Source organism: Lutra lutra, chromosome 9 (assembly GCF_902655055.1).
Source record: "Lutra lutra chromosome 9, mLutLut1.2, whole genome shotgun sequence".
Lineage (NCBI taxonomy): Eukaryota > Metazoa > Chordata > Mammalia > Carnivora > Mustelidae > Lutra > Lutra lutra.
The window spans coordinates 104,118,685-104,139,576 of record NC_062286.1 but is presented as its reverse complement, the minus strand read 5'-3'; the positions used below and the strand labels follow the sequence as shown (position 1 = coordinate 104,139,576).

Below are 20,892 nucleotides of genomic sequence, written 5' to 3'. Positions count from 1 at the left end.
TGAATGACAGCCTCAATAATTTTTTCTTGTTTAAATACTTGTGTTATGCCTTATAAGTGAGGTTTAATGGGTTTCAGTTATTTTGGAGGGTTTCTGGGGCATTAGTGACATTTGGAATTATCCTTCTAAGTAAGATCTTTGGTGCCTTTATTAATTGGTGACACTTTTATCCTGACATATGGCACAGTATTCCAAGTGCAGAAAAAAGTGCATGATAATTTTACTAATTTTTGTTTCATTACTTCATGAATTCAAGTATAAGAACATTAAATAAACCATAAATGATAGTACCACTGACCTCGGGAATACCTTCTGAGATTCCCATATAGTTGTCTAAAACAAGAGTCTACCTTAGGAGAAACATTAATGAGGGGAAAACATGAAAAACCTTCTCTAAAGATGATTAATTTATTAGAGTAATCTTGAAAATATGTACAAAATGGATGTTAAGGCTTTCAAAATAATAAACTATTTTTTAAAGATTTATTTATTTATTTGAGAGAGAGAGAAAGAGAGAGAGGTCAGGAGTGGGAGGGGCAAAGGGAGAAGGAGAGAGAATCTCAAGCAAACTCGGGGCTGAGAGCCCATCCCCATGCTGGGCCTGATCTCATAACCCTGAGATCACCACCTGAGCCGAAATCAAGAGTAAGATACTTGACTGACTGAGCGACCCAGGTGCCCCCAAAATAGTCAATTATTTTTGCTCAGGAAAAACTCAGGGAATAAAAGAAGTAAAATCAGCATTATTATTTTCTTGTTTGCTGTGATATTTAGCATTATTTAAATGATTTAGAATTTGCAAGACAGACAATTATTGGCCTATGTTTAGTTATTAAAAACATTTTCTTAAGTACTGACTCAGGAAATCTTAATTAACATTAAGGAGAGTTTCAACAAATCTTGAGTTTCTATTTAATAAAATTCTTTATAATTCTTGTTTATTTTAATATTTTCATTTTCCTCTGTATGTAACAATCTAGTAACTGATTGGTATTTGGAATAAGCATTCTGCTCAATCCTTTTAAGAAGTGTTTAATTTTGTAATGATAAGGATTATCACATTCATATTTTTTGTTTGATTTTTATTTAGCTCTGTTTGAAATGAATTTTTAAAACAATTATTTGTTTATTCACGTTTTATTCATTTCTTAAGCATTTATAGAATGCATACTACAAAATAAGCATTGTTTTTAATACTGAAAAAAATTTTTTTAATGTATGTTGAACACTTTTTTCTAAATGCAGCTAAGTGCTTTAGTTAATTTTCTTAATCCTCATAATCCTATACTGGAAGATAACCTATTTTATTGATGAGGGCACTGGGTGAAAAGAGATGAATAAATCATAATCCTTGCCCTTGGAAAGTTCATAGTTGAATGGAGAGGACTCAGAAAAAGTTAATTACAATTTTATGGGGGAAATGTAGAAAAGCTTGTTTTCATTGCCATGAACCCTCAGAAGAAAGTATGTATTTGTGCCTGGTAGTCAGAGAAGTTGTCATAAAGGGAATGACATTTGAAGTGGGCCTTAAATAGATGTTTTCCTGGGTGTGTGGGAGGGGGGCAGGTGAAAGCAGAAAGACTGCTCATACCAAGTTGTAAAGTGGTGAAGGGTCTTGGTGTTTATTTGGTAGTTCTGGTGAGCTAACTTTGCCTGGCAGGAGACTTTGGGTGTCTTTGTGTATATGTGCCTATGGGTGGGTGAGAGTGAGTGGGTGAGTGTGTGTGTGTGTGTGTGTGTGTGTGTGTGTGTAGAGGAGGGAAGCTGGTGTGCGTTTGGAATTTTTGAGGGGCTAGCAAGGTGGTATGAGGATGCTGGGAAGGCAGGTCAGGGCCTTAAGGTAAGAGTCTCCAAAGAAGTTTGGTTTGAAGATCAATTTGAATAAAAGCAAAGCCGAATCACTAAATAAGCCAATATCTTAAAAATGCTTTAAAAAATTTAAGAGTAACAACTTTAAAATAGTTAAGTTGAACCAACTGCTAAATATATCTATTATAGATTCTTTTGGAGTTTATTCTCCTATTTTTAAAAATTATCAACTAGAAATACCTTTTACTTTATAAAAACAAATTATTGAGGTTGTGTTTATTAGAACTAAAGTCTAGAAATGGAAAGAAAACATACTATCATTTCAAATTCTTTTAACACTAAATATGGTGTTTCCCCAGTATTATGCAATCTTGTGCTATCTAGTTTGGATTCCTGAGCAACTAATCAGTTTGTAGATTATATAGGAACCTTCATTTATTACCTTTTCTCATCTAACGATCCACTTTTTCAGCTATTTCTTGGTCTTACTGTAATTCTGCCAAAGATGAGTCATGTACGAATATTAAGAAAGTTGAATATGTGTTTTAATACAAAGTAACATTTCTTAGTAAGAAAGATGAGGAGGTTAGACCATTATTAGATTGTTCCTATTTAGCTAATTCACTCTATTTTAACATATTAAGTTCGGTGTCACTGGCTATGTCTGTCCAACTGTTCAGTGGCAGAATCATTGCGAATTGACTGTGGGTTGAGTCAGCTCAGGCCAGTGCATTATTGAGGCCATCAGCCTCTCGAGTACCACGGAGGAGGTGGACATGATTTGTAGGCAATGGGAGTTGAAGTCAGAATAATCCTTCTGCAGTGGCTCAGCATGTCTAAGGAATTGAGAAGCGGGAAGGGGATTATTAAGGTTAGACTGAGTTTGGCTGATGGAAGGGTATGGCAAGTAGCATTAATTAAATGACCAGGAGTTCAAATGCACAGGAGGAGAGGGAGCTATAATGCAGTGAAGCAAATAGTAAGCCTTGAGATTCTAAGGAGTTCACTGAAAATATACAAAATTTGGGATCAGTTAAGAAGTAGGTTTTATTTTGTTTTGTTTTAATTAACATATAATGTATTATTTGTTTCAGGGGTATAGGTCTGTGAATCATCAGTCTTACACAATTCACAATACTCACTATAGCACATACCCTCCCCAATATCCATCACTTAGCCACCCCATCCTTCCCATCTGCCTCCAATCTAGCAACCCTCAATTTATTTCCTGAGACCAAGAGTCTGTTAAGAGTTGTCTCCCTCTCTGGTTTCATCTTGTTTGATTTTTCTGACCCTTCCTTGATTATCCTCTGTCTTGTTTCTCAAATTCCTCAACTGACTTATTTCCCTTAGCATAATGCCCTCTCGTTGCATCCATGTTGTTGCAAATGGCAAGATTTCATTGTTGTTTTTTGATGGCTGCATAGTATTCCATTATATATATACACACACCACATCTTCTTTGTCGATTCTTCTGTTGATGAACATCTAGGCTCTTTCCATAGTTTGGCTATTGTGGACATTGCTGCTATAAACATTGGGGTGCACATGCCCCTTCAGATCACTACATTTGTATCTTTAGGGTAAATACCCAGTAGTACAATTGCTGGGTCATAGGGTAGCTCTATTTTAAACTTTTTGAGAAACCTCCATACTATTTTACAGAGTGGCTGCACCAGCTTGCATTCCCACCAATAGTGTAGGAAGGTTCTCCTTTCTCCACATCCTCACCAGCACTTGTTGTTTCCTGACTTGTTAATTTTAGCTATTCTGACTGGTGTGAGGTAGTATCTCACTGTGGTTTTCATTTGTATCTCCCTGATGCTGAGTGATGTGGAGCACTTTTTCATGTGTCTGTTGGGCATTTGGATGTCTTCTTTGCAGAAATGTCTGTTCATGTCTTCTGCCCATTTCTTGATTGGATTATTTGTTCTTTGAGTGTTGAGTTTGATAAATTATTTTAGATACTAGTCCTTTATCTGATATGTCATTTGCAAATGTAAGACGTAAGTTTTGATATCTCTGTACACTGAGAGTAGTGAGTTCTATTAAAAAAATAAGTGAGGGGCGCCTGGGTGGCTCAGTGGGTTAAAGCCTCTGCCTTCGGCTCAGGTCATGATCCCAGGGTCCTGGGATCGAGCCCCGCATCAGGCTCTCTGCTCAGCAAGGAGCCTGCTTCCTCCTTTCTCTCTGCCTGCCTCTCTGCCTACTTGTGATCTCTGTCTGTCAAATAAATAAATAAAATCTTAAAAAAAAAATAAGTGATTGGTGAGATGATTTTTGCAAATTCTGTAGCCAGCACAACACTGTTCATTGAGTAAAAGTAAACTGCTAGTAAATTTTGAAATTTTAAACTTAAAATATAAGAATTTATACAGGAAATGCTAGGCTCTTACTATTTACATTATTCAGAACTGTAAGAATAGTTCTGTGTCCAAGAGTTTGCTTCTTTGCTTCTTTCTAACAAATCTGTATAAGTTTGCTCTTCCAGGTTATTTTTTTTTTAATAAAAAGTTTATAGAATGCTTTACAGTTTCTCCCTTTGCTCCAGCGTTGACTCCATAATCTGGTACCATTGTCATTAATGCTAAATATATTTATTTGAATTTTCTCTGTTGGAGGTTTAACATCTAATTTAAAAATTGAATTATTAGGATTTTAATTTAGAGCAACATTTAATATTTGTTATTAAAGCTTCAGACTAGACCAGTATAATAAGATATGGAGGGAAGAGTTTTCTTGTTGCTCTGGGATTGAAAACTAAGACCTCAAACTAAGGGCAAAAAGGCATTAGGTGCCCTGCATTCTAAAGAGAGTTTCTAACAGTTGGTGCTCAAAGACTTACTCCATTTAACCATAAAAGTTTCCTGTAACAGGCCCTGCTCTCTTCTGCTATCGAGTACCTTTATGACTGTAGTCACAGGTTGTGTTCCTAGGGAAGCAGACTTTGAGATAGAGATTAGCATGCAATATATTTATAAGGGAGCATTCTTGGGATTGAAAAAAAAAAAATCTGTGAAAGAATGAGGAAGGAAACAAAACCAGGATGGGGGTTTGCGGGGTGGAGTTGAGCTGTGTTGCTGTCTTAACAAAAGTGAGTTAAACATCTGGGAAGCTGAGATGGCCCTTCATAGTTGTCTTGAGTTGGAGCAAGGGCTGTGCCTTTCTGTCTCTGTATGCATCAATCATTGGGCAGGGGACAAGGCTTTTATATGCCCAAGTTATGGGATATGAGCTGCCCAGGAAGAGGGCATGACTTGAAGTGAAGCAGCTCTATTAGCTTATATAGTTCCTGGAGAGGCCATCAGCTAAGGACTGGATGATCTCCTTTGAATTTGTGTTTGCCTGAAGATAGTGTTTTGATTCTCTCTGGCTGCTTTCAAGAGTTTTTTCTTTACCTGTAGTTTTATGAATTTAATTATGATCTGTCTTCGAACGTCTTTCTTTGGGTTTATCTTATTTGGGGTTCACTTCATGAATCCATTGGTTTATATTTTTCACCAAACTTCTGAAATTCTCTGCTATTCTTTTTTCAGATACTCCTTTGACCCTACTCTTCTTTAACCTCAATTTATAGGATCTTTTGTTTTTGTCCTTTGGATCCCTGAGCCTCTGTTTATTTTAGGGAACTCTGGATTCTATTTAAATCTTTTATTTTGTTAGGCCTTGGCTCTGTTTAGGTTTAGCTTACAGGTCCTGGTCCATGTTAGTGGGCTCTAGTTCCAAGGGCAATGGAATTTTCAGGGGCTCTGTGGTGTTATTTTTTTGCCTTGGTGTAATTGGAGTGAGTGGGGCTCCCAGTGGTCTCTATTACTTCTGCCTGAGAAGCAGAACGGATTTTCTGAGGTAGGGCTTCCTGGTGCTTCTACGTGGGGGAAAGGAAGTCAATGACCTGAGGGGGTGAAGAGTACTTCTGGGCCTGGCAGCTTATTGTGGTTGAGATCTTACCCCTTGCCAAACTCTGTGCCCCTTCCGCCTTGATATTTCTAGGTAAGAGAAGGATTCTCAGGCCTGGTGGGAAAAAATGCACTTCCTAAGCCAGAGCTTTTTGTGGCAGATGCCAATGCCTGTGGGGGATGGAAAGCCCTTCCTGGCCTGGGTGCTTGTGGTGGGATCCTCTTTGCTGGTGTCTGCCATTGACCCCCAACCACCCAATGTCTCTTGGTCTTGGCAGGCACTCTCACTCAGACCCCATGGGGGTCTTCCTAGCAGAGTACTTATTGAGGCAGGATCCCCCTTGCTGTTGCTGTCCTGTGTTTTTCCATGTAAGGGAGAAGTCTTAGGTTCCCAGGAGAAGGAGAACACTTTTTTTGAAGGCTTATTGTTAGCGGTACTCCTGTTGATCCAGAGATGAAAAGAGCCTACCTACACAATCTTGTGTTGCTAGGTTGGATGTCAAGAAACCTAGGGCCTTCTTCCTGCCCTGGGATCTCTCACCAATTCCCTTCCCCACCTTGAGCCTTCTGAGTTCTCCTTTGGTTGCCTCTTCCATTATTTCCAGTATTTTTAGTTGTATTTAGCAAGGCAGTAGGGAGGAAAAATAGAACAAGAGACAAATCTGTGTGATCTTGCCTGGACTAGAAGTCTGAAAGGGCAAACTTTTGGAAAATACAGTATCCAAAGTACCATCAACCCATAAAGCAATATTTTTTCTTAAATGATCTTTAGTACCATGATTGTAATATTTAGATATTAAATACATGACTTATGTTAAAATATTGGATAAATATTAAAATATTTATAACATGTAGATTATTTAATTTAATGTGTCTACTTTACTCAGCTATTTATTCCCAAAACACATCCCAGACATAATACCAGCTTAACAAATGGTTTTTAAACAATTAAATTATAATTTATATTTTTATAAATGATAAATCAAGGCACAGAGGTTTAGATGGCTTGCCTGAAATTATATAACTAATTACCGGTGAAATTAGGGGTTAATATTAAGTTTTTTTTTCCCCTCCGGTCGACAGCAAATTCATTGCATCTGGGATACTAAATACAAATTCTTTTATTAACTGTTGCAGCTTCTATCTTATTTCTGATATTTGGATACCTCAGAGTGATATTAGAAAAGAAACTATTTTTAGTAAGTATTATTTCATTATCCTGTGAGATTTGTTAAATAATAATAATTTTTAAAAAGCCTTTGTAATCAGTAATCAGCATATCACCAATGATAATACTTTTGTCTGACATTAGTATCAGTGCTTTTCAATGCATCAGAATAAAACTAATCTCTGTTATAGAGTCCACAGCTGGCCTTATGGAGCTGTAATAACAAAAGTAATTGGTATTTTTTTATTGTCACAGGATGCAAATTATAATTTGTCTCCTGCGTACAGAAAAAAGTGGGTCTTTTTTCATAAAACGATTAGACTTGGTATTGATAAAGTTATATTTTTTCATGTTTCAGAGGTTTTTTTTTTAATGGTTGTAGTTTACATAAACATAATAATATATGCATTATATCCTTGAACAATTTAAAATGTTGTTGCATATTTATTGATGGGAAGTATAATTTGAAATAAAATTATTAGGCTTATGTAATTTAGGAAGGAGAAAAATCATTGTTTTTTACTTATTACTTCAAGTTATCAAAAGTATTATTTATTTGATAATCCTAAATTCTAGGGTAAAGAATGCTAATGATAGAAAATTTAGGACAAAGGAAAGCATATATTTATTTTCATTTTGTGTTTTTCACAATAGGCATATACAATCTTAGATTAGCTAGTTTGCATTTACCTGGTAAAAGCTGAATTTTAATGTACTATTATTACTTTGATAAATTCAACTTAATTCAAGTCAAAAGCCTTGTTAATTAAGAACTAAACACTCTCATTGGTAGCAGTGTATATATAATTGCTCATGTTGCCTAAAATCATACTGAGAATTTTCATCTTTTTAAAAGCCAATTTTTAACATTATTGGAATATTAAGTGTAATGTTTCAAAAGAGTTTTCCCTTATAGAAAATTTCAGATTTTATGAGATCTAAATTGCTGATTATTTTAATAGTGTTTGTAAATGACATGGGAAAGTATAATTAAAGATACTTAAATTTTTATAATTTTAAGTTGTATGATGAACATAAATGCTATCCAATTTTGGTCACTAGCTTGATTTAAAAACTAGTAATACTACCATTGTTGTTATTTGAATACATCATTTATCATGAGCATTGGCTAGGCTTCTATTTTGAAATAGCTTGGAAGAAATAATTCCTTAAGAGATAATTTGGCATACTATAAGGATAATTGGTTAAATGTTGAATGAAAGGGCTCAAACCTTGGTTTGAATACTTACTTAGCAGCCCATGACTTGGGGAAAGCAATTTAGTGTCATTCATGATAGCTTTAGTTTCCTCATTTGTTAGAGGAAAAGTAAAAATTTCCACTTAACATTCCACTTAACATTGACTGGAGTATGACAGATACCATACAGATCAACTCTCAGACATTGCCTAATAAATAAGAGATGCTCAGAAAATTGTCATCATGGTTTACTTGTATGTTCTTTTATTTGTTTGTGATGATGGGTGTATTTTTGCCTTAATAAGCTTTCCGAAGTATGTGTCATCTTGTCCACTGGCTTGGTGATTCAGAGCATGACTTTGAAATGAATCATAGTAGAGGTCATTTTAAATTTTCATAAGTTGGCCATGTCATGAGACCAAATTTGGTGCAAATAGATAAGGACTGCTTGATGATCCAAGTATTGTGTTAGGATGGAAAGCCACATCAGCTTCTCTGTGAGACAGCACATTTTAGTTGTTTAACAAGACTTTAATGAACTGGAAGAAGAATGTTGCTTTAAAGTGATATATTTAGATTGGAGGAAGAAAAAAATGGAAACATATGTTCTACTGAATTTTCTTTAACACTGCTAGAGAAAGTCTTCATATGCTACAGTAATCTAAAAAAGAAAAGAAATAGTTTTACTTAGCCTTAAAATCCATATTGAGCTGAAGCATTCTCACATCTCTTTGTGTTTTTTTGATAAATTTCCCTTCCATATCTTTGTAATAAGTTAGTACCTTCTGAACTTTTGTATCTTTAAGCTTCTGAAGTATACTTTAAATTTGCAAGGAATTTAATTACAAAGTAGTGGAAACTTTCTTTCTCTAATCTTTTCTAGGCGAGTTTTTAGTCTGCTTTGAAGTTCAAGACCTGTCATGGTTTGTTTCTGGTAAACATGAAAAGAAATTGGTTAAAGAGGCTCACCATCAGTTGAGATGGCTTTATTATTTTTACATTAAAAACAGACCATTTTAAAATTTATATATTTGAAATCAGAAACTCAGACCGTTTCAGGTATAGTGAGAACTTTTCACTGATGTATTTTACATTTAAATCAGAGGCAGTTCAGTGAATTTCATGTACTTGTCAAAACATTTTGATCAGCTTACCAGTAAATAAGACATCAAATGATGCTGATGTTTTATGTACCCAGGGTATACTTATGAATGTTAAACTTTTGCTAATTTTGACTTATTTTAATACACATATTTTAATAATTTTGTTAAACTCTTAAATTTAAAAAATGTTTATGCTCTTTTATGCACAAATACTTTGGAGGATGTGTTCTATAGGACAAGTATGAATATATAGGAATACACACACACACACACGAGGATTTTTACTAGATCATTGTCTATAATGGAAAGAATGGTGACAATCTAAGTGCCCACATATAATAGGAATGGTTTCACTCAAACTTTAGAAGAGTATAGTATGTCATATTTTTTATGCTAAATCCATTGACGTATTGGTAAATAAGAAAATTATGTTACATGGTATTTCTTTATAGTAGAATCCATTGTTTTTAAAATAGCAATCCTAGGAAGATTCAATTATGTGTATATATCTATATGAACATGGAAGAATAGTAGATAAAACCAGTTGGATTTAATAAAATAATTGATTCACATGTTCAAATGAATATATATTATTTTATATATTTATGTTCATATTTTTATATATTTATAAATTTTATATTTTTAACTAATAAGGATAACAGTCTACCATATTCATTATTACACAAATAAATATAAGTACAGGGGCCATCCTCAAAAGAGTTATAAATTCAGAGAGTTAGTTTGTGAAGGGATGTGATGAGATTTAGGAGAGCCACCAGTTGTGACCAGTCTGGGTAAAACATATCTGTTAAGTCAAGGTCCCTATAGGAACCTTGGCACAATCAAATTAGGAAACTTCAAGGATGGGTTATTTACAAAGGGAATAAGTACAAGGGTTAGAGCCAGGAATGGTGTAGGAGAAATTCAAGGGATTGTTCAGGAACCAGTGCTTACCAACAGCACAACTATTACCACTCTGATCTCAAGGAAATGAATGGAAGGAGACCAGTCAGAGCCCAAAAGGAGAGAAAGTCATGTTATAAACTAAATGACTTTGATTAGATGAGTGACCTTTATGCAAGGGACATAGTTCAAGGTAAGTTTATAGGGAGTGAACCAGGGAAATAAAAACTTTGAACTGATTTTTATTTCTCCCACTAGCTCCTGCCATGGCTCCCCATTAACTGAACCCAACCAGAGCCAGAGATTAAGAGGACCCATTGATGCCCTCTATATTGATCACTTTTGGCAGAGAACAGGGTATAGTGTAAAGAGTGGGTCTTGTGCAGTTAGCAGAAGCTATCTGTTATAAATATCCAACATTATTTTTGAACTATATAATTAATATAACCCAGAAAGGAAAAATCTCTTATAATATACAAAATATTGACACTCATTTTCTTTATGGGTTTATAGAACTATTCTTTCTTTTTTTTTTTTTTTAAGATTTTATTTATTTTTCAGACAGAGATCACAAGTAGGCAGAGAGGCAGGCAGAGAGAGAGAGGGGGAAGCAGGCTCCCTGCAGAGCAGACAGCCTGATGTGGGGCTCTATCCCAGGACCCTGAGATCATGACCTGAGCTGAAGGCAGAGGCTTTAACCCACTGAGCCACCCAGGTGCCCCAGTATAGAATTATTCCTTAATTGGCCTAAGCCCAAAGACAGAATTTTAAAAAGAAAGAATTTGAAGGGCACCTGGGTAATAAGCACCCAACTCCTGATTTTGGCTCAGGTTGTGATCTCTGGGGCATGGGATCAAGCCCCATGCCGGGCTCTGCACTCAGCCTGGAGTCTGCTGGTGGGTCTTTCTCTCCCTCTGCTTCTGCTCTTCCTCCCCTTGCTCACTCACTTGCTCTCTCTCTGGAATAAATAAAAAAAAGAATTTGAAGATGGCATTGTTCCTCACTCTCCTCTGTGCCTAAGTCCTAGTTCTTCCCAAAACTCTGATGAGGGTATAGCACAGGACATTTCAGAGTAAGGGCAGAAATCTGTAGTTCTCTAAAATGAATATGGCTTTGGCTCCCGGAAAGCGTAGATTGGTCTGAATGCTTTTAATAGTGGGTTAAAAAAAAAAAAGATTTTATTTATTTATTTGAAAGAGAGAACATAAGTAGTGGTTGGGGGGGAGAAGGTGGAAAGGGAGAAGCAGCCTCCCTGCTGAGCAGGGAGCCCTATGAGGGGCTCAGTCCCAGGACCCAAGGATCATGACCCGATCTGAAGACAGACGGTTAACCAACTGAGCCACTCAGGTGCCCCAGGGTTTTTGTTTGTTTGTTTGTTTTGTTTTTAACTTCTAGTGTGACTACCAGAGGTAGCACTGCAATCAAGGTCATGGATCAGGAGCTGATGTTTATAGAGTTTCAGCAAGTGCCAGGTACTGTAGAGTGGTTTACTTAGTTATCATTCCCACTGTGCTCAGCAAACCTGTATCATGACCATTTTACCAAATTACTGATTAGAAATGGACATTCCAAATGGTTAGATCATTAGCTGGAGTTTCAATAACTTTCTCAAAGATGATGATAGAGTCTGGAATTGGACCTTGATCTGTTTGGCTTTCTCCTGGCACAGCCCCACTTGGTGTTAAACTGTGAAGGAGCCATTACCTATTATTGTAGCTCTCCCACCTGTCCCACAAATACAGTTTTCCCTTTCCCCTCTCCTATTCCCCTGTCTTCCAGTCACTCCCTTAGTTATATATTTAGCACATATTTATTCAGTACCTACTCTGTGCTAAGAATTGTGCATAGTGCTATTGATACCAACAAATGTGGCCTTGAAGGAATCTTCTCCAGGTAGCAATCCTATACATTTTCCTTAACCCCAAATCCTTTATCTCTGAGGTTCTTTGTCTCAATCTTCCCATCAATTCACTATGACTGAGAATTGTTCTTTTGTCTTATTTATTTAAATTAAAGTGTAATAAAAATAACCCTTTAAAAAAAACCTCATTGCTGTTTCATTATTGGAGAGAAATAAAGATTCCATAATATTAAGAGAAATATGAAACAAGGCAACCATGTAAAGGAGTTTTCTTCAAAAAGACTGCCTAGCTTTATTGAAACAAATTAGTCTTCCCAAGAAGTGTGTAAATGAGGGTGCAAGTTCAGGCTTATGTTTTAATCAGGCTAAAAGTGTATCATATTCCCTTAAATAAGCACATCTTGTATTTTTCAAATTGAAATTGGTTTGTGTTCAAAACTGTTCTTATCAAAGACAAGTTAAAACTGCTGTTCAAGTGTCTTGTATCATTAAAACCACAAAGCTAATAAACATTTGAACTCATTTTTTCCCTATTGAGACACGCTTGTTCACTCTTTGGAAAGTCCAGATTGGGTTACTTAAGTAGTCCTATTTTTGTGACTGAGCCAGTGTTATCATCATCAAAATTACAACTGATTCGGAATATAGTGTCGTGAAAGATGACTGGTACATAAAAGCATGTGCTGATTCCTCTCATTTTGCATTAGTTACATTGCTTTAGGGAGCTGTAGGAACTGCCAATGCTTTAGTTCACCCTTTTATAATTCAATTAGGTGATCTTCAGTAGCATAACATTTACTAGACTCCATGGATATTATGTTTTGTTACCATTTTTGGTTGTGATTTATGAGGAGGAAAAAAAAGTATATATATTTTTACACATAACAGCTATCCCCTGCTTTTCAAAAGTTCATATTATACCACCTAACTTGTACAGAAGACCTTTGTTGGTACTTATTTTCTCTAACTGAAAAGAAAACTGTAGAGGATTTTTGCTTTTATCAAAGAAGTGGAAAGAGCACTCAGTATTTTTCTGCAGTGAGCCAGTACAGAGGCACCGTGCTTCCTGAGCAGTGAGTGGCCCCACCAGGCTCCTTCCCTGAGAACTAGGCTCAGCATCTCAGCATCAAACTACTGTAGCTTTGAACCTATGAACATCTCTGCCTTATTGCAGATTATTTTGTGTATCCATTAGCAAGATATGTCCTAAGGTATCAGAAAAGCCCAAAAGACGTCATTTTTTGGGTCTGGGAATGCTAAAAAAAATTTCCATGTAAATTAATGATGATTACTTTTTTGCTTTATGCCATTTTAGTTTATAAAAATTTCATAGGAATGCTTTTTTTTTTTTTTTTTTTTTTTTTTGGTCAGGTTGTGGAGAACACATTTCTATGTGTGTCTGTGTCTGTGTGTGTGTGTGTGATTCTAGTTTGGTTGGCAATACTGTATGATAGGTTCCTCTCCTGGGTCTGATCCTAGGCAAGTCACCTGACATCATTGATCCTCTTTAACTTTTCGCTTTTGTAAAATGAAGGAGTTGGGCAAAATGAGCAGTTTTCTTCCCATGTTGCAATATTTCTTGAAGTCACTGAGTGCACAAAATGGTGACTGATGGAGCCAGATTGGCTAATGAGGGGCAGCTCTTGCTTCTCCCTCCTACTTCAACAGAAGTAATTCTGTTTTGTTATATTTGTTAATACTCCCAAGTAAATTTTCTAATTCCTGATGCCTTTTCACCCATTCATCAACAGTAGGGCTCACTGTATTCTATTCTTGGCTTCATAGTAGGTTGCAGCTTATACAAAACACACAGACCCTGGAATAATCAGTGGTTCCTTTAAATTCTGAAGTAAGTATGAAATGTAAAGTATTAATCATGTATTTATGCCTGGTTTCTACATGTGAGGTAGTTAAGCCTATGCTTAATTTTCTCTCTTTGTCAGCTTCAAAACAGGAAAGTGTACTATTGCCCCAAACCTCTGGTGTTCCATTGCTTTTGTTTAGAAGGTGTGAATCTAGTAAAGCATGAACAGAGAGTTGTTGCCAAACTGATGGCTGTATTTCTCTGGGTAGATTGTATTTCCACAGCTGTCCGTTGGGATGGTTGCTCCCTGTATGAAGTAGTTGTGGAATCATGCATGTGCCTTGGATTTTAATCTTAGATGTTTTAGCACTTCCTATTTTGAGTTTCAAAGTATAGGGACTATCACATGTGCCATTCCAAAAGGTGACATTTCAGCTTTTGTGCCTTTTAGGATAAAATGTTGTGAATGAAATGCTGTGTTAGGTAGAGCTTCTGGGGAAGTTTTTTTTGCCAACAATAATTTGACATCCCATGTGCTCTATTGTAATAAGAAAGCAAAATAAATAAACTGAACTGGGTAGTCAGGATCCTGTTAGAATGAAAGTAACTACAATTTCCTTTGTGATGATGAAAAGCAAACAGAAACTCTGCACAAATACTTTTAGTCAATGTTTAAAGACTAGTCTCAGGCTGTTGCTTGTTTGCCAGGTAGTCTCGGGTAGGGGTAGAAATGGGATGGAAAACAAATAATTACTGTAAAGATAATAGAAATTACTTGGCAGGTGGAATACAAAGTTGTTTCAGACATTTACCAGGCCAGCTTAGCTCACAGTGAACCTGAGTTACTTACCTCTCCCAGCTCTGGATTGTTTCACAGTCTGGATTCCAGTAGGCCTCCCTCATCTGCATTTCACTTTCTGGGGTGTCAGTGACCGGTGGTCAACCACCTGATCTGGAGGCAGGTGATCCTCCTTCTGACTTGTCGCCAGAAGGTCTGTAGTACTGTAGTAGCCTAACATAACATGCAATGCCTACGTCATTCACCCCACTTCACCTCCTCAGGTAGGCATTTTTTCATCTCACATCATCACAAGAAGAAGGGTGGGTGCCGTACATGGTATTCAGAGAGAGACAAACCACATTCACATAACTTTTATTACAGTACTTTATAAATAATTACTTTATTTTATTATTATTGTTCTTAATATTTTACTGTGCCCAGTTTATAAATTAAACTTTATCATAGGTGTGCATAGGAAAAGGGGGAAAAAAAAACATAGTATACATAGGTTATGGTACTAGCTGAGGTTTCAGGCATCTACTGGGGGTGTCTTGGGAGGTGTCCCCTGTGGATAAATGGGAGCTACCATATTTCAGACTCACAAACAGCAGGAGCTGTTAAGTATGCTAAAATACAGGGCATATGTTAGGTTAGTGGTTTTGTGTTTGCTTTTGTGTTTTAAGATTACTGAATAAAATTTTGTTGCCTCAAAAACTGTCAAATCTAAGAGAACTGTTAAAAATAAGAGAAGTTATCTGATGCAGAGATGTCCAATATATGGCATGTCTGCTGCCATTTCAATTCTCTCTACCCTACTCTGACTGTGATCAGTATTATTAACTGATCATAGTTCTCTTTCCCACTAACCCTAGATTTAGCCTTAAGGTCTTTCTCAAATCAAGAGGTACTGACAGTCTTTTCTAATTAATAAATGAGCATTATTGGAAATTTGTTTGCTATCCCTGATAATTCTAAATTTCCTGATAGAAGATAAATAAGATAGTTGACTATGACTTACCCAAATCACTGAGGTATTTAGAAACTGAGACATAATTGAAATAGGTTGTCTGGCTCTTTCTATTAGCCTATACAGACTAAAAAGGATTTTGAGGTATTATGAGGAAAAGCCCTTTAGGTGTCTGATAAACTGTAGCTTTGTCTTACTTTTCTAATGATGTATGACATGCATTCCATTTAGGAACTCCCAGTAATATTAGGAAGATTACTTATATAGTAATTTTATTTTTCATCATTTGATCCACAATTTAATTATATTTATAAAAAGATACAAATGGATGCACACACAAACATATATACACACACACACACACACAGGGACATTCAAGATAGTGTTTTTAGAAAGGAGGTAGTTTAACATTCCCTTTGTGTTCTGAGAAACACATGAAATAATGATACTATTGGTAAGTGATGTGGTAATTTTTCATATAGGCTAATTATCCAACAAAAAGGATTCCCTACATCGTATTATTTTCTGGTTTTGATAATTTAAAAGTGAATATACCTATAGAAATTTGATAATTTTCATTAAAAAATTCAAAACTGAGTGTAGTTGGAAGAAAACAATTTCTCAAAATCTCTAAAAAATTAATCATTTGGTGAGGATATGATAAGTAAATTCTCCATAATTGCCACTTTGAAATTAGATTTAAGTAAATCTGCCACTTTATGTTCAGTGTTTTTTTGTTTTGTTTTGTTTTGTTTTTGTTTTTTGCTTTATAAACAATGAAACTGTTCATCTCACTGAGTTGTTATTTTGGGGGCACGAAAAAGTGCAATATACAGATTCATTAACTTGTAATGGCTCATTTTAGTTTCTCATTGAATCGATTTTTGAGACAATTACTAACTTAATTTTTCCCTCTACTTCTCTACTCTCTAAGTAAAAGGGTATTTTACTTAGGAAAATGTGAATAAAGATAGTGTTGGTTAGAATGCTCAGAAAAGAGATTTTTAAATCTTATTTTAGAAGTGGTGATATCATGCTCATAAACTTTAAATTTTCTTTGTTTCTTTTCTCCTTTTCCTTCTTTGTGAGGCTTTGAGAATAACAAGAGGCATGTCCAAAATTCCCTCTAGCAAGGGAATTAGGTAGGGACAGAAATACATAAACATACTTTGTACATTCTTAATCACTAAATATTTCCAAAGAAATTTTAAAAGTTTCTTTAACAGTCTTCGATTTTACAGACAGAAAAGGGACCAAAGTTTGCTTTTTCCACACATTTTAGTAAACACATACCTCTAAAACAAAAAAGAAATTGGACTAAACTTACCAGGTCTTCCATTATTAGCAAGAATGTATTGAGAGCTTCTTAGATGCAGTCCAAACTATTAAACGCAGACCTTCTCTTTAGGGGCTTCCTATTTAATTGGGATGTAACTCAATCTATTAGAGATAATTAAGTAGAAATTAAATGACTATTAATTTTAGACACACAAAAGTCATTTCACTTTGGTAAAATGGAAAAAATATTCATCCACCTGGCCAATAAATGTTGAGCATCAGTTATGTTATATATAATAAGGTGTTTTGTGAAGGTAAAGGTAATATTTAAAATCCTGATAAAGGTTTGCTTTTATTTGCCTTCATTTATGTCACTTTTACTCAAGAAAATTCCCTTGATATTTTTGCTAATAAACTTTCATTAAATTTTTTTTTTTTTTTTTTAGAACAGAAATTGATGGGGCACTTGGGTATCTCAGTCCTTTAAGTGTCTGCCTTTGTCTCAGGTCATGATCCCAGGATCCTGAGATAGAGCCCTGCAACAGGCTCCTCCTTCTCCCTCTCCCATTCTCCCTGCTTGAGAATGCTTCCCCTCACTCTCTGTCTGTCAAATAAATAAGTAAGATCTTTTTTAAAAATTGATAAAATAGGCTTAAATTTCATGAATTCTTTAGAAAAGTCATTACACAGATTATAGTTCTTAGAATTGCTTAGAATGAAATAAAAATATATGTATATATAATATATATGATATATATAAAATATATATATTTTTCTATTATATATTTTCAAATATATATATTTGTGTGTGTGTGTGTGAGAGAGAGAGAGTATATTTTAGCACTCTAGATTAAGTTCTATTACATGAATAGTAATGAACATGAAATTATCTTAAAAGTCAGGGCACCTGGTTGTCTCAGTCATTTTTTTTTTTTAAGATTTTATTTATTTATTTGACAGACAGAGATCACAAGTAGGCAGAGAGGCAGGCAGAGAGAGAGGTGGAGGCAGGCTCCCTGCGGAGCAGAGAGCCCGATGCGGGGCTTGATCCCAGGACCCTGGGATCATGACCTGAGCTGAAGGCAGAGGCTTAACCCACTGAACCACCCAGGCGCCCCATCTCAGTCATTTAAGCAAGCTTCTGACTCTTGATTTTTGGCTCAGGTCATGATCTAAGGGTGATGAGATCAAGCCCTGTGTCGAGCTCTATACTGGGTGTGGAACCTGCTTAAGATTTTCTCTCTCTCTTCAAATTCAAACCACCTTGAGATACCACCTTACACCAGTTAGAATGACCAAAATTAGCAAGACAGGAAACAACCTGTGTTGAAGAGGATGTGGAGAAAGGGGAACCCTCCTACACTGTTGGTGGGAATGCAAGTTGGTGCAGCCATTTTGGAGAACAGTGTGGAGATTCCTCAAGAAATTAAAAACAGAGTTTCCCTATGACCCTGCAATTGCACTACTGGGTATTTACCCCAAAGATACAAATGTAGCAAAAGGAAGGGCCATCTGTACCCCAATGTTTATAGCAGCAATGGCCACGGTCGGCAAACTGTGGAAAGAACCAAGATGCCCTTCAACGGAAGAATGGATAAGGAAGATGTGGTCCATATACACGATGGAGTATTATGCCTCCATCAGAAAGGACGAATACCCAACTTTTGTAGCAACATGGACGGGACTGGAAGAGATTATACTGAGTGAAATAAGTCAAGCAGAGAGAATCAATTATCATATGGTTTCACTTATTTGCGGAGCATAACAAATAACATGGAGGACATAGGGAGATGGAGAGGAGAAGGGAGTTAAGGGAAATTGGAAGGGGAGGTGAACCATGAGAAACTATGGACTCTGAAAAACAACCTGAGGGTTTTGAAGGGTTGGGGGGGGGGGGGGGGTGGGGGGAGCCAGGTGGTTGGTATTAAGGAGGGCACGTATTGCGTGGAGTACTGGGTGTGGCGCAAAAACATTGAATACTGTTACACGGAAAAGAAATTAAAAAAAAAAAAGATTCTCTTTCCCTCTCCTGCTGCCCTTCCATGTCCCCTCCAGTCTCTCTCTCTCTCTCTCTCTCTCTCTCTCTCTCTCACACACACACACACACACACACACACACACAGTGGTGGTACACTATGCAGAATGCCACAGTTTGGTAAAGTAATTCTATGTTGATATTAAAATGTGACCAGATACACTTATCTAGACATGAGCACACATTTGACATAAATTGACTTGATAGTTTTCCAGGACTGGGGTTCTAGTTCCTGTACCTATGCCTACTCATCTACCCTCATCTATTGGATAAGTGCCTAGTTAAACAGATGGACCTTGGGCTATGTTCTCAAAACAGGCAACCTCTATCTTTATTGAGCTAAACATTGGGTAAAAGTAGCTGCATTGTGTTATTGTGCTCCTGGCAATGATAATTTGAGTGAAAAGCTACCATTCATTGTTGTTTGTTCTTGGAAATACCTTTTTCTTTATGACTGAATATGTGAAGGGTGGAAGAAAACAGAGTTTCAGGGATCTGGAAAACTTACAGATAGGGAAGCAGTTCTCAGTGACATATAAAATAAATAATTTAAAAAATTAATAAAAAATCAGCAGGAGTGTGAAGTGCCATATGGTTTTATAAATGTAGGTAGCTGAGATTTTAGAAAATATTTGAATTAGCCAAGAGACGTGGGTTGATCATGGAAATTCTGCCATTCACTGAAGGGTGTAGGAACCAAAATAGAATTCACAACTTCTTTCCTCATGCCCTTGCAACAAGTTACCACTTTAACAGGTATAAATTTTGATTCAGTGCAGGACATTAAGTCCTGGCTACCATCTGTGTAAATACTATACACTCTTACTGTGAAATCAGATAGATTTGGGGACCTGAGTTTCCAGAATGGCAGAAGATTTTATGACATCAGAAGTGTGTTTTATTTATGATTGATAAATGCCATTGCTATCTAGTTCATGTTTGTGGAAATAGTACTGAGAGGAAGGCAAAAGCAGCAATTAGATTGTCCTGTCCTTGGAAAATAATATGAAATAAGATTTGATGCTCTAATATTGACATACTGATAACCTTCAAAGGCATGTGTTCTCTATACATTTTCATGGTATTCTCTTTAGTGTTGTATAAATTATCACATATCATTCCATATCATGGAATTATGAATATGGGCATTTGTTGCTAAAATGATCCATTATTTATTGATGGGATCAGTAATGCTTAGGTATTTGCGTCTCTTAATTACAGCAATTGTTTGTGGACAGCACACTGAAGTTCAAGTTAAAGACTCCTACTTCTCTTTCTTAAATGATTTCTTTGGTTGTTTTTTTGTTTGTTTGTTTGTTTTTTGGTAGTTCAAGTTTTTACACAAAGAAAGAGACCCTGGATGCCACACACTTTCTTTATACTGTTGTAGGATTTCTTTTTTTATAATGATGTGAGATTATGCCTAGGATACATAAGAACTCTGTGGAATAAAGCTCAGTGCAGTATGTATAACCTTTTGTTTTCTGGCTGTTATAATGATTAGATAAACGTAGGCATAAGGTTGTTTACTACTTCAGCAGAAACCTGCAATGGAACTTTATGAAGATTTGACCTCTTGAAAGAAATTCAAGTGGAATTATCTTATACTTTGCTTGTTATTTGGCTTCTATAAATCTGTGCTAGGATAATGTGTAACTATGTAAGAAATGGCACAATATTGTTTTACAAAAATGCTTTTCTTTTCCTCAAATAAAACGTTAGTGCTAAAAGTAATAAATCTGTTACTGGTTAAGGGTTCTTACTGCACAGTGTCTTAGGATAGCTTTATTTGATGATTATTTATTTATTTGAGAGAGAGACAGTGAGAGAGAGCATGAGCTAGGAGAAGGTCAGAGGGAGAAGCAGACTCCCCATGGAGCTGGGAGCCTGATGTGGGACTCGATCCCGGGATCCCGGGATCATGACCCGAGCCGAAGGCAGTCGTCCAACCAACTGAGCCACCCAGGCGTCCCTATTTGATGATGTTTTATTCAAATTATTATTCTTTTATGTTACATTGTCCTTTGAAACTGCTGAATTGCCTAAATAACATTATTCTATCTCTACTTGATAAATCAGAGAATATAGA

The 20,892-nt window shown here is 36.0% G+C and overlaps 1 protein-coding gene across 1 annotated transcript in view; it reads left to right on the top strand.

Annotated features, from left to right (window-relative positions):
- The window catches only part of MACROD2 (mono-ADP ribosylhydrolase 2), a 2,010,404-nt gene that overhangs the window by 473,731 nt on the left and 1,515,781 nt on the right, over window positions 1–20,892 (top strand). The window lies entirely within an intron of this gene.